Here is a 9,371-nt window from a genome sequence, read left to right as displayed (position 1 = left end):
AGAGTGGTATAATATACTTTGAACTTTATGGATAGGCTTGCTAGATCCCAACCCCCATGGTGTCTGCTGCATTAGAAGGTACTAAAAAGTATATTTCAACAGGTGCAGAGAACTGATTAGGTATATTTGGTCATTAGATAAAATAAAGAAAGGGTTAGGAAGAGGAAGGGCCATGATAGCGATAATGAGACAGAAACTTTCTATTCATAAGATGAAACCTCTTGTCTGAGGTTTACGTTCCCAAGGACAAGATTTCCTCTTCTAAGGATGTTTTATGTCTAACACCTGTCCCTGATAATATGCTTTTCTGAAATATTGATGATGTGACTAAAAGAAGCTTTCATACTGTGCCAACTAATGATACATGACCTTCTGATTTGTTCTTTGTTTGAATACTATATAATAAAAACATGAATTCCGTAAAATCGCAGCAGATTCCAACCATTCTCTTGTGTGTTGTGTCTGTCTGTCATTCGCCGAACTTGTGCCTTCCTGTGTACCAAGACCCTGCTTTTCCCATGGTCTGAGTGGCTCCCCTGAGCCGGTCCGTGGCAGAGGAAGGCTATTTCTCCTGGCTCTCAGCATTACTTAGTTGCCTATAGATCTTTGTCTAGGGTTGGAGCTTCTTGTGATGTCCCTCTTTCATCTCACCTTATCTATCTGTTGGTGTGGTCCTTGTTCCGGTCTTACTTAAGTAACAATGCGGCTGAGACCTCGTAGTGATATAGGAAGTCCTTCTGTATGTGTGTTGCTTTTATTAGCTAATGAATAAAGAATCTGCTTTGGCCTGAGATAGGGCAGAGTAGAGCTAGGCAGGGAAAACTAAACTGAATGTTGGGAGAAAGAAAGCAGAGTTAGGAGAAGTCATGGCGCCGCCAGAGGAGAAAGATGCAAGCACCCAGTTAGAACCTTGCTGGGAGGCCATGAACCTCGTGGTAAAATATAAAATAATGGAAACAGGATAATTCTAGATGTAAGAGTTAGCCAATAAGAAGCTAGGGCAGAGCTAATAGGCCAAGCAGTAATTTAATTAATACAGTTTCTGTGTTGTTATTTCTGGGTTGAGCAGCCAGAAACAAACAAGTGGTCTCCTACAACATCATAGTTTCCCTGATATTTCTAGAGGATGCAATCAGAGCAGACTTGCTGTTGCTCTGGTTCTTACAATCATTCTGCCCCTCTTCCTCCATGTTCCCTGAGTCTTAGGTGCAAGAGTTGGGGCACAGAAGGATCAGATGGGACTGGGCACCACAGAATTATTTGTTTTCAGTGATGATTACAGAGCATATTTCATTGAGCAGCTGTATGGACGAACACCACCAATTTAATTTTCTTTCTTTTTTTTTTTTTTGGTTTTTTTGAAACAGGGTTTCTCTGTAGCTTTAGAGCCTGTCCTGGAACTAGCTCTTGTAGACCAGGCTGGCCTTGAACTCACAGAGATTTGCCTGCCTCTGCCTCCCAAGTGCTGGGATTAACCACCCGACAATTTAATTTTCTGTGACGGTCTCTGTCTCTTGCAAAGACAGGTTTCTTTGATGAGGGGCGATAGTTACGCTTGTATTTGTGGATATTAAGATAAATATTTAGAATGCAGGTAAGAACTATGTTGGTTTAGTGCAGTGGTGGTTGTAGGTTCTCTGCAAATATCAATGACCTAACTAGCCCTGGAAAGTTAGTTTATGGGTTTCTAGTTCCAGGTATCACTTCCCTCTTGTTGAGCAGGCTTTACTTTATGAAGGAGTCTGGGGATGAGTGAAAAAGTAAGGAAGAAAAGGATAAGTAAAAAGGTTGTGGGGTGGAATAAAAGAAGGGATGAAAAAGTTGTAAGGCAGACAGAAATCAAAATACAAACAGAAAACAAATGAACGACAAGCCAGACTCAAAGGCAGGCTGACTCATCTAAGAGAGGGTTCAGCCAACCAGAGAGCTGTAGGTTACTTCCAGGATATTCATGCCCCTACTGCACCTTTAGGGATATCATGCTATGCTGGTTGATGTTGAAGTTCATAGATATGACGATTGGTTGTTCTGGAAGCTTGTATGGCACCTTCTGGTATCACAAATACTAATCTTCAGGGAGGAAGCTTTAAGGTCAGATCCAGCTCAGCTCCTCCAAGTCCTTGTTTGGTGTGTGGTATCTTCAAAATATGGACTTACTTTCAACTTCTGAGAGGCAGCAAAGAGCAACAGCAATAGTTTGTTTGAAGAGTCTCTTAAACTCCCCTGACCAATAACCCAAAACCGGGCTTCTTATCTGGTATAATGGCTATTCTTGGTTGTCAACTTGACTACATCAGGAATGAACTACAAAATCCAAAAATGGAGGGAATATCAGTGAGGAAATTTTTGCTTAATCTGAAATCGGAAGATACATATCTAACCCGAATCTTAAGGTGGGAAGAAACGTGCCTTTAATCTTGAAGGGCGGTGGTGGCACATGCCTTTAATCCCAGCACTCAGGAGGCAGAGGCAAGCAGTTCTCTGAGTTTGGGTCCAGCCTGGTCTACAGAATGAGTTCCAGAACAGTCAAGGCTACACAGAGAGACCTGTCTCAAAAACCCAAAATAATAATAATAGTAAATCTGGATCTTAAGATGGAAAGACACATCTTTAATTTGGGCCACACCTTCTGCTGGAAACCTATATAAGTACACGGAATAAGGCAGCTTTGGTTCTTTACCCGCTTACCATTGCCTTGCTGGCAAGTGCCTTCCTTCACTGCATTAGAACCTCTTTCTTCGGGGTTCCAGTGTCTCCTGGACCAGCGGAGACATCCAGCAACTACAGGATTCTTGGGTTTTCTGTTCACAGCCAGCCATTGTTGGATTAGATGAACTGTAGCCTGTGTGTCATTCTAATTAATCCCCTTTCTATATATAGTGTGGTTCACTCTATAAGTTCTGTTACTCTAGAGAACCCTAATTAATAATACCGCAGGTATTGGAGTTTTATTATATAGAGTGTATGGCTCTCCTGGGAGTACTGTCAGCTCGCTCTAATTTGGATTTTTGAAGGCACATAGACTTGCAGTGGAAATCAGGGCTAGCAGTGGAATATTAGGGCTAGCAGTAACTCATCACAGTTTGAAAATCAATAAACTGGAGTATGAGCCATTTCTGTAACATGAAGGGGTCTGCATGTTGGGGTAACTGTCCCCCCTCTGTCACCCCACAACCAGCAAGCCCCAAAGAAAATCACAGAGTCTCCATAAGTTATAAAACTGATTGGCCCATTAGCTCAGGCTTATTAACTCTTGTAGCTTACATTAACCCATTGTTCTTATCTATGTTAGCCTCATGTCTCAGTACCTTTCTCAGTCAGCAGGTTATATCTTGCTTCTCAGTGATCTGGGCAGGAATGGGGAGGGAGCTTCCTGCTTCCCAGAATACTTCTGTTCTCATCGCCTTGCCTCTACTTCCTGTCTGGTTGACCCACCTATACTTCCTGCCTGGCCAATCAGCGTTTATTTAAAACATGATTGACAGAATACAGACAATTATCCCGCACCACATTTTCTTTAAAATATAAGAGAAAGTTGTAAGAAATGTTAAATGGGAAAAGTGAAACTTATGTTGAATATATTCTATGAAAAAAGAAAAGACAAACCGGCCGGTGGCATACATCTTTAATCCCAACACTTGGGAGGTAGAGGCAGGCGGATCTTTGTGAATTTGAGGTCAGCCTGATCTAGTTCCAGGACAGGCTCCAAAGCTACAGAGAAACCCTATGTTGAAAAAACAAAAACAAAACAGAAAGAAAGAAAGAAAGAAAGAAAGAAAGAAAGAAAGAAAGGAAGGGAAAGGAAAGGAAAGGAAAGGAAAGGAAAGGAAAGGAAAGGAAAGGAAAGGAAAGGAAAGGAAAGGAAAGGAGACAATTAGTCGGAGGTCAAAGGTCCAAACCAGAATTATGTGGAACTCTGTATTGTGTAGCAGACTCCTACCAGATTAAAACCTTCCATTTTGGAGAGAAGCTCATTGTGTCTTAATGGTGCTCTTAACCACTGAGATATCTCTATATTTGCCATCCCAAGAAGATAAGATAGACGATACTCCACCAGAGTTGGGGCTCTCCTTCCACCAAGTGGTTTGTGGGGATAGTACTCACTTGCAGCAGGTGCCTTTTATTGATTGATTGATTGATTGATTTTTTTCGAGACAGGGTTTCTCTGTAGCTTTGGAGCCTATCCTGGAACTCACTCTGTAGACCAGGCTGACCTCGAACTCACAGAGATCTGCCTGCCTCTGCTTCCCGAGTGCTGGCAGCAGGTGCCTTTATTTGCTGATCATCTCACCAGCCCTGTAAACCTTTTAAATGTACATATTTTGAGTGTGTGCCTGTGTGTGTGCATGGGAAAGGAGACCGGTGGACACCCAGCAGGAGTTTGTTCTTGCTTTTCAGCACCTGAAACCCCGGGATTGAACTAATTCTAAGACTTACCAGCTTGCCCGAGAAATCTCTCCAATCCTAAAAAAAAAAAAAAAAGATCCTTTCCGTAAAACAGTTTTTACTTAGTTAGTGTCAGTGTGTATGAGCATTTGCTCATGCAGAAGTTAAATGATACCACCCCCACCCCAGTTCTTTCTTTCCTGCCATCATCTGGGTCCCAGGAATGACGTTCACATCCTCGGGGGTTGCTGCAGGCTCTTTTACCCGTAGTGTCATCTCACTAGCTGGTATTGTTTAAAAACTATTTTCTGAAACTTTTTTTTAGAGCGTGCATGTTGAGGTGTACCTGTGTGCACACCAGCAAGGAGGTTGTATAACAACATCCTCCCCCAAGTAGGTTCTCCCCTTCTACCAGGTGGGGCTGGAACTTCAGAGAAAATGGATAGCAGAAACCTTTATCACCTGATTCATGCCCCCCCAATAAACACACAGTACCTTAGAAAAAACATTTTTTAATTAGTATGTGATAAGTGCTGGAATGTAGACGCACTACGCATGTAGTACCCAAAGAGGCCAGAAGAGGACAGCAGATACCCTGGGACTGGAGTTATAGACAATTGTACCATGATGTGTGAGTTCTGGGACGTGACCAAGGTCCTCTTGGAGATCAGCCAGTACGCTTACCTATTGCACCATCTCTTCAGCCCCCCCAAACTTTAGTCTTTGTTTTAATGGCTTTATTTTGTGTGTGGTACATGTGTGTTTATGCGGCTGAGGAGGTTAGAAGTCATACGACTAGAGAGGGCTGAAAACTTCTACCTGGTGCTTTGCAGGGACAGAACTCAGGTCATAAGGCTTGGCAACAGGCACTTACATACACCTGCTGAGCCATCTCACTACTCCCTTTAAAATACATTTCTAAAACTATTTTATATTCATTGGTGTATGTGTGTGTGTGTGTCTGTCTGTCTGAGAGCCTTCTGGTGACGCTACAGGACAGCTGGCCAAATACAGCTGCTCCACTCCATGAGTATGGGGAATGAAACTCAAATCGCCAAGCTTTGCAGCAGGTGCTTTTGCCTTCTGAGCCATCTCACTGGACCTTTACCTTTTTTTCCTCCTTAAGCATGTGTCGTCTTTTGTTTTGGTGTGCTTGTGTGTCTGCCCTCCTGGGAATGTTAAGATACCCAGACATCATTTGTGTTCCATTTGCACCATGTGGAGACGGAAATGGAATCCCGAGGTTTACCCTTGGCATCCAAAGGGGTTGTACCAGCTTGCATTCCCACCAGCAATGCAGAAGTGTTCCCTTTTCCCCACAACCTCTCCAGCATAAGTTGTCATCAGTGTTTTTGATTTTGGCCATTCTTACAGGTGTAAGATAGAATCTCAGAGTTGTTTTGATTTGCATTTCTGTGATGGCTAAGGATGTTGAACATTTCCTTAAGTGTCTTTCAGCCATTTTAGATTCCTCTGTTGAGAGTTCTCTGTTCAGGTCTGTACTCCATTTTTAAATTGGATTATGTGATCTTTTGGTGTCCAATTTCTTGAGTTCTTTTATATTTTGGAGATCAGACCTCTGTCTGATGTGGGGTTAGTAAAGATCTTTTCCTATTCTGTAGGCCGTCGTTTTGTCTTGTTGACTGTATCCTTTGCTTTACAAAATCTTTTCAGTTCCGAAGGTCCCATTTATTGATTGTTTCTCTCAGTGTCTGTGCTGCTGGGGTTATATTATTTAGGAAGTGGTTCCCTGTGCCAATGCGTTCAAGTGTACTTACCACTTAATCTTCTATAAGGTTCAATGTGGTGGCTGGCTTTATGTTGAGGTCTTTGATCCATTTGGACTTGAGTTGGAGATAGATATGGCTCTATTTTCATTCTTCTACATGTTGATATCCAGTTATGCCAGCACCACTTGTTAAATATGCTTTGTTTTTTCCATTTAATATTTTTTGCTTCTTTATCAAAGATCAGGTGTTTGAAGGTGTGTGGATTGATATCCGGGTCTTCTATTTGGTTCCATTGGTCCTCCTGTCTGTTTTTATGCCAATACCAGACTGTTTTCAGTACTGTAGCTCTGTAGTAGAGTTTGAAGTCAGGGATTGTGATTCCTCCAGAAATTCTTTTATTGTACAGGATTGTTTTGGCTATCCTGGGTTGTTTTTTTTTTTCCAAATGAAGTTGATCACCATTCTTTCGAGGTCTTTGAAGAATTTTGCTGGGATTTTGATGGGCATTGTGTTGAATCTGTAGATTGCTTTCAGTAAGATTGCCATTTTTACTATGTTAATTCTGCCTACCCAAGAGCATGGGAGGTCTTTCCACTTTCTGGTGTCTTCTTCAATTTCTTTCTTCAGAGATTTAAAGTTCTTGTCATACAAGTCTTCCACTTGTTTGGTTAGAGTTACTCTGAAATATTCTATGCTATTTGTGGCTATTGTGAAGGATGGTGTTTCCTTGATTTCTCTCTCAGCCCTTTTATCATCTGTGTACAGGAGGGCTACTGATTTTTTTTGAGTTAATCTTGTATCCTGCCACATTGCTGAAAGTGTTTATGAGTTGTAGAAGTTCCTTGGTAGAATTTTTGGGATCGCTTATGTAAACTATCATATCATCAGCAAACAGTGAGAGTTTGACTTCTTCTTTTCAAATTGGTATCCCCTTGATCTCCATTTGGTGTCTTATTGCTCTAGCTAGGACCTCAAGAACTATATTGAATAGATATGGAGAGAGTGGACAACCTTGTCTTGTTCCTGATTTCAGTGGAATCGCTGGGAGTTTCTCTCCATTTAGTTTGATGTTGTCTGTTGGCTTGCTGTATATTGCCTTAATCATGTTTAGGTATGTTCCTTATATCCCTGCTCTCTCCAAGACCTTTATCATGAATGGATGTTGTATTTTGTCAAATGCTTTTTCGGCATCTAATGAGATGATCATGTGGTTTTTATTTTTCAGCTTGTTTGTATGGTGGATTACGTTGACAGGTTGTCATATGTTGAACCATCCCGGCATCTGTGTGTTGTGATCTAGCTGCCCTCACTCCCCCTGACTGACAGCGGAACTTCCTTGTGGTCTGTAATTGACAAGGATGTTTGTGTTCTTTCTGGTCTGTGGGTCTCCACAGAAGGAGCAGGGGTATAAAAGGTTGCTGGACAAAATAAAGGTTGCTGTTCTTCCACCTGAAAAGAAGCCTCCCTGTCTCAATCCCGGCACACACACACACACACACACACACACACACACACACACACACACACCGCCAGTCTTGGCTATCCAGGCTGTGCTGCCGCAGCATCTGTGGGATGAAGCTGACTTGGTCATGGTGGATGATGGTTCTGATGTCTTCTTGGATTTGATTTGCTAATATTTTATTTAGTATTTTTGTATCAATGTTCATGAGTGAGATTGATCTGTAATCCTCTTTCTTAGTATTGTCTTTCTGTGGTTTGGGTATCAGGGTAATTGTAAACTCATAAAAAGAGTTTGGCAATGTTCCCTCTGTTTTTATTGTGTGGAATAATTTGAGAAGTATTGGTATTGGTTCTTCTCTGAAAGTCCTGTAGAATTCTGAGCTGAAACCATCTGGTCCTGGGCTTTTTTAGGTTGGGAGACTTTTGATGACTGTTTCTATTTCTTCAGCAGTTATAAGTCTGTTTAATTTGCTTGTCTGGTCTTGATTTAATTTTGGTAAGTTATATTTATCCAGAAAGTTGTCCATTTCCTTTAAGTTTTCCAATTTTGTGGAGTACAGATTTTCAAATATGACCTGATGATCCTCTGTATTTCCTCCGTGTCTGTTGTTATGTCCCCCTTTTCATTGCTGATTTTATTAATTTGGATATTCTCTCTCTGCCTTTTGGTTAGTTTGGATAAAGATTTGTCTATTTTGTTGATTTTCTCGAAGAACCAACTCTTTGTCTCATTGATTCTTTGTATTGTTTTCTTTGTTTCTATTTTGTTGATTTCAGCTCTCAATTTGATTATTTTCTGCCTTCTAGGTCTCATAGGTGAGTTTGTTTCTTTCTGTTCTAAAGTTTTCAAATGTTCTGTTAATTCACTAGTGTGGGATTGTTCCAGCTTCTTTATGTAGACGTTTAGTGCTATGAACTTGCCTCTTTCATTGAAAGAATGAAACAATGAAACACTGCTTTCATTGTAAAAATCAGGGTTTTTGTTTGTTTGGTTTTTGTTTGTTTGTTTTTCGAGACAGGGTGTCTCTGTAACTTTGGAGCCTGTCCTGGAGCTAGCTCTTGTAGACCAGGCTGGCCTCGAATTCACAGAGAACCGCCTGCCCAGACCCCATTCTTTCTTCAATGGTAACACACCATGGTTATTTTCAGTCATGGCGCTGAGAACTGCCTGCAAGGATCAGGAACCTGCGACACCAAGGTGGCACAGTACCCTGTCTTCTGCGGGTACCAGCAAGTGTGCCGGCGGCCTCCCCCTCTTCCACTCAGGAGGGCATACCAACTAAATGCTTTGTTCCTTTCTTCCTTTCTTGACTCCCTCCTTCCTTCCTTCCACAGAAAGCATCTTGTTGGGTAGTTCAGTGTGGCCTAGAATTCATGACCCTCCTGATTCAGCTTCCCAAATGCAGGGACAACAGGAAGATACCACTGCACCTGGTTCATCTTCTTGCTCCTATTTACAGAATGTGTCACGGGTCACTACTAAGACATAGTACTTCATCCTGGGGATGCAGCACAGCTTGCTTGTCCATTCACCTGCTAAGGGGGTTTAAATCGTAGGAGAGGTTCTTTACAGTCAGTTCTGTCCTTTTTAAAATGAAGAGAGTAAAGTAAACCAATACCAGTAGAGAATCCTTTAATTACAAAAAAAAAAAAAAATGAGGTGAGGTGGGGGGATGAAAACAAATCTCATACACTTTTGTTATAACTCCTTGAAATTAGTATAGTGTGCTTTTTGAGTCTTTGTAAATCCTAATTTTATTTACTTATTTGGTTTTTAGAGAGGTTTCTCTGCAT

The sequence above is a fragment of the Myodes glareolus genome, chromosome X (assembly GCF_982192425.1).
Source record: "Myodes glareolus chromosome X, mMyoGla1.1, whole genome shotgun sequence".
Lineage (NCBI taxonomy): Eukaryota > Metazoa > Chordata > Mammalia > Rodentia > Cricetidae > Myodes > Myodes glareolus.
This window is presented reverse-complemented; position numbering follows the sequence as displayed.